Source organism: Gasterosteus aculeatus, chromosome X, assembly GCF_964276395.1.
Source record: "Gasterosteus aculeatus chromosome X, fGasAcu3.hap1.1, whole genome shotgun sequence".
Lineage (NCBI taxonomy): Eukaryota > Metazoa > Chordata > Actinopteri > Perciformes > Gasterosteidae > Gasterosteus > Gasterosteus aculeatus.
In genome coordinates, this window is record NC_135698.1 from 10,238,545 (window position 1) to 10,251,217 (window position 12,673).

Here is a 12,673-nt window from a genome sequence, read left to right on the forward strand (position 1 = left end):
GTTGTATCGAGTGGGCTCGGGCCCCCGGGCCGACTGCCGGCCTGCACCGGCACCGACGAGAAGCGGCAGACAGATCGGAATTCTATAAAACTTCTAAACAGACTGCGGTTTGTTTGTTGTACAAACATATTTAGGAAGTTTCGACAGCGTAGAGGGAGAAGAAAATGTACATCAGGGTGTAAAAACGGACTGAGCTCAATTAGGCAGCCGCTGGGGATTGAGGATGGTTAAATGGGAGGAAATCTTGTGAAGAAATTTGTTTAAGCTTATTGAAAAAGGGCAGATGGGAAAGCCCATCTCCATTGGTGCACCGCAAACTTAAAAAACCCCAGAATGAAACATTAGTGTTAAGTTGGTTCGATCACCCAAAGCTGCATTATGTCTCTCCTCAGTTTGCTCCTTAATTCCATCCAAGTAATCCCACATTATTGCCCTCTAACAGTACCCTAAACGGAGAATAAAAAGTTTGTTCCCCTCTAGCAGTGTATTACCAGGAAACAACAGGCCCTCTCCTCATTAAGTTATAGATATAAATGCTCCAAAGCATGAAATTACCCCCGAGCCTCCCTCTCCAAATAACCTGGTTTGCAAACAAATGATCCGAGCACAAGCAGTAAAAGGCAGATTATTAAAATAATAGGAGGGATTTAAATTTGCATCCACAGAACAATTCAGCAAAGAACTGTGCAATTACTCCTCCCCCTCCTCTGGCCTTGTTCACTCCACCTTTGTACTGGCAAGCAGAGTCCCTCGCACGTCATGTGTCCGTCTGTTCAGAGTTTGGTGTCTTCCGGTGTGTCTGGATGTGCGACTGTGTGAGAGAGAGTGTGTGTATGTGCATGCATGTGTGGTCACCCACAGGAGTGTGTGCACTTGTCAAAATGCTTGGCTATTTACATGCTCGTACTTCCTTATTCTACTCGGCCCTTATTTCTCTGCCCTGTCTTGCGGTATGATACATATCTAACTTTATCTAGGGACACTAATAGTCCTTCCTCCTATGCTGGAGGAAATGGGGACAGATGAGAGAGAGAGGGAGAGGTGAGCAGGAACGGACGAGGCAAAGGGTGCTCCGGTCTGCATTACCTCTGAGTTATGGCCCCCATTTGCATCTCAATCAGCCTCGTTGGAGCGCCCACCACCTTGGTAACACCCCCATCACCTCGCAGCCAACCCGGGTAATCAGGGAGATTTAGTGGGACTGGCAGCCTACCGTGGGCACCCCCTGGCCGGGGCTCGCAGCTCATTCCCGGCCCCTGGTCTCGCTAAGGGCCCTCTGGGCCACATCCCAACACAGGAGAATGGCAGCACTTAACAAGACTGAGGAAGACCGAAATAGACGAGCAGCAGGAACAGGCCATAAAGCAGAGGGAAAACAAAGCACCGCCGTGATTGAAATAGATCTTCTGCATAGCGGTCTGTGTTGCCGCCTCATTAAAGCCAGTTGAAAAAACAAAACAAACAAAAAAAAAAGCAAACTTGAACTTGTGACCTGAAGTGAGAACATTTTGTCTCAGAGTTGATGATGGCACTGACACCATCCCACTGCTCCCCAGCAGCCAACGCCGGCTCGCTCTTACATGTAATGGGAGTATGTGCGCCCACCACCAACACACACACACACACACACACGCGCACACACGCGCACACACACACACATGCACACACGTGGTGTGATTTGCAGAATGCGAATGCTCCACCTGAGAGTTGCTCCTCTAGTTAGCGCTGTCTCATGGCTGAACCCTGCTACGGTATGATCACTTACACTCAGCCCTATTGATATTGTGACTCCGGCATCTGTTCGCCTCCTTGTTACTGCCTGTACCACAGCCTCCTATGAACCTGCGTGCATGTCGCGTGTGCACGTGTGTGTGTGTGTGCGTGTGTGTGTGTGGACCTCTGGGGGTAGAGAGTAGTCACAGTGCTCAGAAGAAGACGAGAGGCTGAGGAGGCTAATAGAGAACCACTCGACACACCAGGGGCCTAATCAACTGCGAAGACGCGTCCCCACAGCGCTACACCCGCCGCTAACACAAGCGCTCGCTGGCCTTTCCCTCGCTCTCTAATCACACACCGACGCACAAAGCGGTGAGAAACACAACAACGAGAGAGAAGGCAAGAGCGGAAACCGAACCTAAGCTGAAAACACAGATGGTTTGGGTGAGAAGAGCAAAGGACTAAACAAAAAGGGACTCAGGCGGAGAGAGGGGATGGAAAGTTTCCAGATGAGGAGCTGATTTTCAGTTATCAGAATCAAATATTAGTGAGGAAAAAAAAAGCTGGGGAGTGGGCAACATTAATCAAAGTGTTCACCTAGTGGGCAGCCATATGGCAGATCAGCACGCCAACAGTGCAAACTTGCTGATCTTCAGTAACGGGGTGCAATTAATTCCACTGGCAGCATTCATCTCTCCCTCACAAACTGAAGAGCGGGAGGTAGAACGGAAGGAGAGAACAGAGGAGGGTTTGTTATGACTTCACTCCTCCTCTTCAACTCTTTCTCCCGCTCTCGCACCCTCTGAGCGGAGGAATCAAGCCCGGGTGATGAATGAGGCGGACACCGGGGGCCTCGGGTGGGCAAGAAAAAGTGGAGGAATTAGGAGGGACCAGGAAGGCGGTGGTGAGAAGGGAAGGTGCATCAAATCTGATACTTGTCCACATCTGATCCAAATGTGTATGCTTATTAAGACACTGCTATTGTTACTATGATATTAAGGATTGCTTTTCGCAAGCAAGAAAACCCCCAAAATGACCATATCGGAACGCCATTCTACTTGAATCTACATCTACATGAACAATCTTAATGAGTGGAAGGAATGTGCATCAGTAATGGTCAAAATATACAACCTCATAAATCCAAAGTATTTTCAATTATCTGGCCCACATTACAGCTATTTCTTCAAAAGGCTGTTCTAATAAAACTAGGGGTGTAACGATTCATTCACTGAATCGATTAATCGATTTATATTCCTGCGATGCGCATTCCGGACGACATATATCGATTACAAATCGATTGAAATGGTACATAATCGATTGTATCGATACTTGGAAACTGCACATTGGATTTCAGTACAAAAACGGTGTGGATGTGTGTTTGTTTGTTTGTTTTTTAGCACTTTAGACACTTTAAACGTTACTCGATTCAGTCTCCCTGTCTGTGACGTCATCAGTACGCAGCGGCAGCCGCGCGAAACTCGGAACAACAACAAAACACAGCGTGGAGGAGACGACTGTGAGCGAGACATTTACAAACCAACTTCTCGATCCAGCGTGTGGAAACATTTGCGCTTTTGCAAACACGGAGGTGTTCTAAATAAGTCGGTTGCTGTTTGTAGAATATGTAGAAGACAAATAAAAAAACCCGGAAACACGACGAATCTTTCCGGCTACTAAGGCGCCGTGGGATTAAACAACGCCGACAGTCAGGCACTCCAGCTCTGCAGACACCTCAGGCCTCGCGAGCACCAAACTCAACATCACAGTAACGCTTGGCAAGTTTGTAAAGACATGCAACCCTACAATGTGGTTGAAAATCCAGGGTTCTGTAAATTGATCCAAACATTGTGTAATTATTGAGTAATGTTTACATTGAAAATGGCACTTGATTCAAATAAAAGGTTAATACATCGTTATGAATCGTTACACCCCTAAATAAAACACTGTCTAGTAATACTTTCCAACTCACAAATATCACTAATACACAGAAAACCCAGCAAAAAAACAGTTGTCTCAGACAGTAGGAACACAAGTTTTTACGCTGAGCAACTGAAGCACAAAATAAATATGCCGTTTACCCTCAAACACCAGCTCAGTTAATCTTGGCTCTCTGTGCAACATTAAAAATACAGTTTTTTTTATCAGATATAAATTAATTTAAATGTAAATTAAAAGAGAAAATATGGTAATGATAAGTGACGTCACACTCAGCCATTTCTTCTTGAGTTGGAAAACATTTTATGGTAAAAGATGGTCAATATTTATGAAATCACTTGGTGAGCCGCCAGAATAGAGCCTGACCACACGCACACACACACACACACAAAGACACACACACAGACCTGCACAAGCACCAACATCTACTCGCCTCTCAAACCTCTTTTGGTTTCATGTAAAATTAGCTTCTCCCCTGGCTCTTAACACAAGCTCATCTCCATTAGCGGCAACCTAGTAAAACTGACTCCTGCAAATGAGTTGTGGATATGCATTCCCCCGACCCTCTCGTCCCCCCCGTCCATGCAAATACACTGCATGTGCTATCTCATGTCCACATCTCCGTAACTCAGCTCATCCCATAGGCCTAGTCACCATACCACCCATACCAATATCATAAATGACTGTGGGGGAAGCCTTCATTAGGGCAGCGATGCCCCTCCACCCCCCCTAATCAGAGTATTTTCCTTGTGCGCGTTGTTGGGATGGTGCTTTATGGCCCAAGTGGGGCTTTGTTAATGAGGAAGTACACACGTCTCCATTTCCTGTCTAGCCAGGTCGGCAGTTCCTGGATTTGGCCCCATAATAATCACGAGGCTTTTTTTAATGAGCTATATTCATCTTGGTCATGCATCAAACACCATGTAGACGATACAATAACAGAATAAATGAAAAGATACACGGAAATAATTAAACTAATACTCTGGACAAACATTGTGCCATAGCCAGAGACATTATTACTAACCTTTGGAGTTGAGAAGATATAAATTACAAGATGAGTGTTTTTTTTTTTCCTTCGAATAATTGATGCCATTGATCTCTCTCCAAAAGGAGTAGACCTATTGAGTGCACTCAAAGCAACATGGGTTTAAACCCACATGATGACACCTGAATAATTGCAATGTCACAGTAAATTCTGCTGCCGTGTTCTCACAAACTCTGCGCCCTTCCATGTGCCGCTCCCGGCCCGCTCATTCTTCTCCATACACCTCTGATCTCTCAATGCTCCCCATCTTTCCGTCCCTCCATCATCCCCCTCTTCACTCCCAGGCCTCGTTGACATTAACCTGGAGCGCTCACATTTTCCCATGGTTCTCCATGTTGCTCTCCGCATGTCAGCGCGGGAGGCTTTATGGCCCACATCCATCAGCGTCACACGCCAGGATTTATGGGAGATGGAGTCCAAACCTGATCGCTCTGAATCAGTCTTGCTGAAGCCGACCCCTGGGCAGCTGTGGGACGTAATGGATGAGCATCCTCGCCTCCCGCCCCCACCTCGCCTCCCTCCCTCCCTCTTCAGCCAAACTCTGCACTCTCATGACTTTTCCTCCCCTCTGCCCATCAGTGGAGTCCTCTTCCTGGCCCCATTTGGCTCGTCGTGGTCATACGTTCAAACCCATGTGGAGATTAGGTTTGTGACTCCCTGAAGAACACACACTCGCTAACGAAGACAAAAGCTCATCATTCGCTGCTGTGGGGTTGGTTATATTGTGGCTAATTTATCCCGACACCGTATTAAGAGGGAGCAGTGCCCTTCGGAGGAGAGATGACCAGAGCGGTAGGAATGATGATGGGTCGGTCAAATGAGCTCCACCCTCTCGTGTCGATTCTGGTTTGAAGAAGAAAAAGCTGAAGACGAGCAAAACGCAGAGCGGGAGGCTTAAAAAACTGTTCACAGATCAATGGATGATGTCACAGTGGCTACGTCCATTTCTTACATGTCTATGTGTGCTACTGGCGCTCCTTACACATCACGCGGTCATGTAGAGAAATCCAAAGCTCGACGGGACCGCTGTGCCGAGTCACAATTGCTGAGCCATGATTGGACATTTGCCATCGACGGGACGGACAGTTACCGAAAAAAGACGGATCTCAGTAACAGAACATCAATTCGATGGAACAGCATTGGCGCAACAAAAAAGCTCAGCAAAGTTCGAAGCGACGTGCTTTCTCCTCATGGCGTACGGCCCCCTCTGCAGAATGATTACACCGAGCCCCCACGGTCTGCACGTAATGACCGAGGGAGCTAGAGGTCAACAGTCAAGCTGTGTTCACTGGTTTACAGCAGGTTTTATTACAGTTATTTGATATATTTACACAACCTCTTCACCTTCTAACCTACCTCTATACAGAGGTGATTATCTAAAAGTTGCACAGCACACACACACACACACACACACACAAACACGCTCACTTCTCAACCGGAACACACAAAAAATATTGCCCTGCGGCCCCCCGAACAAGTCGGTACCCTAATAAAGGCTTTACACTATAAAAGAAACACAGTGAGGCAGCTCCGACACCTCTGAGCCTCCCTCGCCGTAGACAAACACACACACACACGCGCGCACACACAGGTCAGGAGAGCCTGTAGCGCCCGTGGTGCAGGGGAGCAGAGCGGCTTGAACCTGTAATATGCTGCGCTCTCCCCTGGTGCCACTTGTTGGGGTTTTAGTGCAGGGGAAATTACGCCTGCTCTCCAGTGCGAGACGACCGAAACGCCGGATCACTCTCTCGGACGTAAACACACCTGGGTGCGTCTGCGTGGCGTTGGAAGGGGGTAAAGCGGTTATTCATTCACTCCTCACACACAAGATCAATCTTGTGCGACGTCGCATCGTGAGATGAGGACGCATCGGGCTGCTAACGCTATTCTGTAGAACGAATTCTTTGCAGACGTTTAGGCGTCATCCCTGGTGAGGGGGGTGGGAAACCTTCATCATTGAAATGTTTAGCTAAAATGAACACAACATCCAGCCTACTCTGCAAGTCAAATGTGAGCTGAGAGATCATCATTGACAGGAGAGAATGAAACTAATAAAAAGGCAGTGTATCAAAGTATCGCAGTTAAGCATTAGTCAGGTGAGGGCAGCAACACCACAACGCTGGTGTTCTCTAAATGAATCCCTCTCGTCCCGTGCTTGATTTATGGATCCGTAAAAACACACGTTGTTTTTAATCTACTGCTGCCTGGATCTGCCCCTCTAATGAAATGTGGATCTGTGTGTGTGTGTGTGTGTGTGTGTGTGTGTGTGTGATAATGATGTATGGTCTTATTCTTTGAACATGCATTTTCTCTCTGATAAATATGCATCCAGTTACACAGACTGATTAAGTTGTAAACCAGAGTTAACTCTGTGTCAAAGCACATACAAAAACACACATATACATACGTACATGCATGCATGGATCTGTGGGCGCCCACACACACACAAACACAAATGCAACTTCCCAGAAAATAATGATAGCTGTGCCTGGGGCAGGATTGTTTGGATGCCTGCAGCGGTTCACTGATATCAATTCCATGAGACCTGACTGCAGAGGATATCCTATGAACACCGGACAGGGCTCAGAGACATGGCCGCATCGACGAGGGACATTTGACAGGGGCAAGAACGACGTTTTGCACCTAAAAGTTATATTTGTATATTTATTCTAAATTACCATTTAGAATAAATGGTAATTGAATACATACAATGGTAATAGAATACAATGGAATTACCATTGTAGAAAATCCTACATATGTACACGGTGAATACTTGGCAAGAATTAAAAGATTGCCATTTGTCAGCCGCCTATTCCTTTTCAAATAGTCCTGTTGAGATTTGAAATAAAATCACAATTGTATCTCTGTTTTCTTTGTAAGTAATCACATAAAGAGAAATGTTTAACAGCCTATTCTGATCCTGTTTTTGTTAGAAAGAGCACTTATATCTGACGTTACGTTGACGTTGAGACACGCTTGTCCGTTCATTAGTAGACGATCCCTCTGTCCTCCACAACAAACACAAACTGACCGCACACCACACGCACGCACACCACTGTCCTGTCGTTGTTTTGTCTCGTGTGCAAAAACTAAATCCGACATGGATGTGAAGGCCACAGAAGAGCGAGCCCGTGTATGCAACCCCACAGACACACACACTCATTTAGTTCCCGACAGGTGTTCGTTTATTCTCGAGGAGTTATGAAAGATGACGAGCGAGCGCATCAGACATTTTAAATCAAACAGAGACAACCACCGCAAAACTACATCTAATTAGCCTTTTGCATCTCCTGTGAACTTTATCGAGGGATCTGAGAGCCTGTGCTAATTTCAAACTGTGAAAAAGATGCTAAAAAGCTCGGGGGCAGTATCGGATAAATGTTGTAGTCAGTTGGCAGATGGTTGCTGCGTTCAACAGGACATTTTATTTCTGTGTTTGCTTGCTTGGCAGACATCACCTAAGCCTCAGTCTATCTGGCACATCAGAATTGGCCCATCTCCTGATTTAAAAAAAAAAAAATTACAGAGTGGGCTGGACCTGTGGTCAGCACTTCTCTGAACTTCAATAAAAACATTCTCTGCTGGCAGAGAGAGAAAAGGTGAAAGAGATCCAAGAAACCGCTCACCTCTCTCATCATAAGAATCCCTCGTCCCAGGGCCATGAGCCCACCTTCAGAGGGGAAGCGTGAAAGAGCGAGGGATGAGAGTCCGTCAGGTTCAAACAACAAAGAGCTGCTGCCTCACACATCCTTCCTCAACCTGTCCCCTTCAGTGGCAGTGACATCATTTAAATCATTTAAATCCTCCCCAACGTGACCTGTGGCAAGTGACCCGTCATTCTAACGCTCACACCTCCGTGTGAGACGGCCGGCGAAACTGCTTATTTAGCGGAAAACACCACCCGGCTAACAATGTGATTTATTCTAAATTATTCCTCCGCGGTGCTCCTTCACAGAGAGTGTTTGCCCATAGTTCACTGTGGTCCAGGCAATTAGGAGCCGGCCACACCTCTACAGGAGACAGAGCACCTGGCTGTAGCAGACAGACGTGAGGAGGAGGAGGAGGAGGAGGAGAGCCGAGCGGCGCACAGCTTTCCACGACGAGCAGGAATAACTAAAGCAGGGCAGTGAGGTAGATTGAGGAATGCAAGCCAGGCACTTTAGGATTCATTTAGGTCCCCCCCCCCATCTCCCTGGTCACTTTATTAGCAGTCTGGGAAGAGTGATGCATGTCCCAAAGCTATGCAAAATGCATAATCAAGCATTTAAAAACGCACCCAAGATGGGTGTGTGCAACCTGCATGCATGTGCACACACTTGTGCACACACGGGGTACTTGCACAGAGTACCATATAGACGCACAATGATACACACACAAAATGCTTACTACTGTAAAAGCTTGTGGTGTAACAGTCAGTGCTTCCTATAGTTCTCCCACGGGATGCATTGTAACAGCCACCTGTGTAACGCAAAGAAATCCTCAATGGTCGATTTCAGTAAAGCCTACAGAGCTTTGTGGGGTCGTTTGTTTGAGGAATCCGAGCTCGGTGAATTTGAGGAAAAAGGGGGAAATTTACATATCGCAATTCCACTCTCATCCCCATCCCCTCCTTTCTGGTCTCTTCAGCAGCGAGCCAAAGCAGACTTTAGTTGGGGAAGTGGGACCTTTTTATTCCCAGTCTATAGAAATACTCCACGTACAAAAACAAACAAATAAGCAAATACGTCGAGATGAGAACGGCTCCCAGGAGAGGTGGACGCATGCTACGAAAATGCGAGGAAACAGGTTTTCACAATGCCTCATCCTGGAAATAAGGGGGGAGCCGCCGCTCCGTCGATGATTCAGTGGAAGCACCTGAGATTAGAGGAGAGGGTTGGGAGAGCAGCAACAGAGCAAAGTGCAGGTGTTACGTCTTGGGAAAATCAGGAAAAGTACAAGCGCCAACAACAACCTCCACTGGATTTATCTGAGCTTAAACAGTGATGTGCCAGCACAACCACGTGCAAATTACCTTTGCCAATGCTTTCGAATGAAAGGTATGCATGCTTTAATTAAACAATTGAGATAATCCGTTGCTTTTCATCTGGTTGTTTCAGAGAAAATTAGCTTATGACATGACATTGAAACATTTAAAATGAATAGAAAACGACTAACTATGATCTACTGGGATCTCTGGCGTTACAGACCTGCTCACTGACCTGCTCACTGACCTGGGAAATGGGCTTCAATTTCCTTAATAATTGAGGGAGGGAAAAAAAAAGCTACAGAATCGAAAGGTGAACGGAGGGGGACAAAAGTCTTCTGAGGCCTTTTGAAAATAAAAAAAAGAAAGCGCCAGTGAGCAAGGGGGGGGTGACTAAAAGAGCTGCATCCTGAGGCCCTGGAGGGAGCTGCAACCGACCAGGTCAGCATTTCACAAGTGTCACTTCCTGTTGGCATCAGCCGCAGCAGCGTGGCTCGGCGCGGTGGCCAGCGGGGGCACAGGGCCTGTCAGACTGACACAGGAGGTTATGCACCGGGCAAACGCACACACACGCAACACACACGTGCAACACACGCATGCACCCCTTTCCCTGTGCTAACAAGTGGGATTTGCGTTTAAGGTAGAGTGTTGTGACATAGAAAAGAGTATGTATGCATCTCACACAGCCGTGCAGGAAAGTAGTTTTCTAAAGGAAAGGTGGGACTTTGCCAACTCAGGCTATCGTATTATCGTATTAGACTTGACGAGTAAACATACAATCTCAGCAATGGGAACTTCATTCATGTACAGAGCAGACCCGACGTTTCCCCAGATGAAGCGGACGACGGGCGCCACTCATTCTGATGTGACCTTATATGTATTCCTCCGCTATGTACAAAAAAAATGTAAAAATCAAACAACAAATATATACTTTCTTTTATATTAATCGATTTACAGTGCAGTTTTTAAACACGGCTTGAGTCGGCCTGAGAACAACGGAGGTTAGAGGATCGCGACAAAGGGTGTGAGCGTATTCTTTGTCTGATGTTGATATCCAGCAGAGGAACCGTCTGCCTGTACGAGTGGCCTCTGCTTATCGTCCCTCAGTCCGTCAGTCCGTCTCTGCCTCTGTTAATGCTGCTGTTTGACATTGCAAGCAGCAGGCTTCTTTTTTTTTTTTTTACTCTCCCAGCATCCTCTGTGGACAGTGGAGCTTTAGCCTAATTGGTTCCAGAGCAGACCCTGACAGAACTCTTCTCAGCGGCACACAGCCATATTAATACCCCCCCCCCCCCCCCCTGCCAGCCACACACACACACACACACACACACACACACACACACACACACACACAACAAAAACAAGCACAGCAATCAGCAGCTGGCTCGCTAATTAACGCCCTTACAAAGCATCTCATTAGCATGTGTTGTAGAAAGGGGCAGTGGGGGAAATAAGCATTTTGGATTAAAAAAGGAAAGAAATTACTAAATAAGACCATGCCGCAAGTGTGTGTGTGTGTGTGTGTGTGTGTGTGTGTGTGTGTGTGTGTGTGTGTGTGTGTGTGTGTGTGTGTGTGTGTGTGTGTGTGTGTGTGTGTGTGTGTGTGTGTGTGTATTGTATTCTACTCAGGGGCCAAGGGCCTTGGTTGGCCCATTGTATCTCAGGGGAGTCCATTACAGCTCTCTGAGGGAGACACTGGAGTCAAAGATAAGCAGAATTTTAAAGGCAATCAGGGAAAATAAATCTCTGGCACGCGGGCAACACTTTGGGTGTTAACCAGCAACTTAACCTGCCGGTACTGTGAGCAGAATAAGAGATGGAAAGGGACGGTTGGGGACAAACAAAAATGTCCACACAGTTTAATGTCTTATAGTAGATGAATGATGAAGATTTTGGCTTCTCACACATATTTGCCCCGTACTTTCGTATTTCGTCTCTTCCCATCTCCTTCCGCTCTTCTTCCATCCTTCCCATCTGCCGGTTTATCCCCTCCTGGTTTTAATGTGGCTTCATCCCAGCCTGTAAAAACAGCCCCCTTTGAACCCTATAAAGGCAGCCAACATCAGGCTTTTTGTAAAACAGAATGATAAGGTAAATGTTTATCCCCTCTCCGCCACTCTAAACTCCCCTAATGAGCCTGCTGGAGGGGGCTCGTCCCGCGGCTCGGATACACTGAGAGGGACAGAGAGAGAGAGAAAGGAAAAAGGGCGTTCTGTGCAGATCAGGCCATCGGTGTGGAGATGCAGCTAAAGCCCCGTCATTAAAAAAAAACATGTAGCATAAACACAGCAAGAAGAAACTAATTTCATAATAAAAAAGATCAGCAAAAAGCACAAAGAAAGGGCCAAAGAATCTATAATGTCAAGCATGACAGGTGTCAAACGCGTTAAATGCGACAATCATTCCTTTCTGTTGGGCACAGATTGCGTGGAGGTAAACCAGACATACCGGTGCAGAGCGCAGAATGACTGGCTGGGAAGGATAAGCTCTCTGACCCCGCACTTCCTAACAGCCAGTGGTTGTTCTGACCTGCCCATTATCCAGCGGTGACCCCGCCATTACACCCACTGTCAGTACGCGGCGCTGCGCGGCGCCGCCCCGCGGATGAGCCATCGCTTTCACCTCTGAGCGGCGACGCTCGCCCACGCGGACGGAGAGAGCGGAGCGAGAGGGAGAGTTCAGAGTAATGGCGAGCAGGCAGTTAGAGGTCGGAGGTCCCGTGCAATCGGGACGGCAGTTCCGCTGCTGGCAGCCAGAGCGGAACTGCGGGAGAAACCTGGAAGTAGATATGATGACCTTTTGTACAGAAGACCCCCAAAATATACCTTCTTATCAAAATGACCTTAACGCAGGAGCATGGGAAGGCGAGCTGAGTCCATCCATCATTTTAAAGATTAATCCTCCTCTCTATTCTTCTCCTCGATCTATTAATAATGTCGCCAGAGGGAGGAATTTACGGCAAAGATTTATTCTGATATTGTGACTTTTATTCATTACTCTATAGCGGGGGAATT

General features: G+C 47.0%; 1 protein-coding gene across 2 annotated transcripts in view; it reads right to left on the reverse strand.

Annotated features, from left to right (window-relative positions):
• The window catches only part of LOC120809749 (WW domain-containing oxidoreductase), a 131,511-nt gene that overhangs the window by 108,126 nt on the left and 10,712 nt on the right, over positions 1-12,673 (reverse strand). The window lies entirely within an intron of this gene.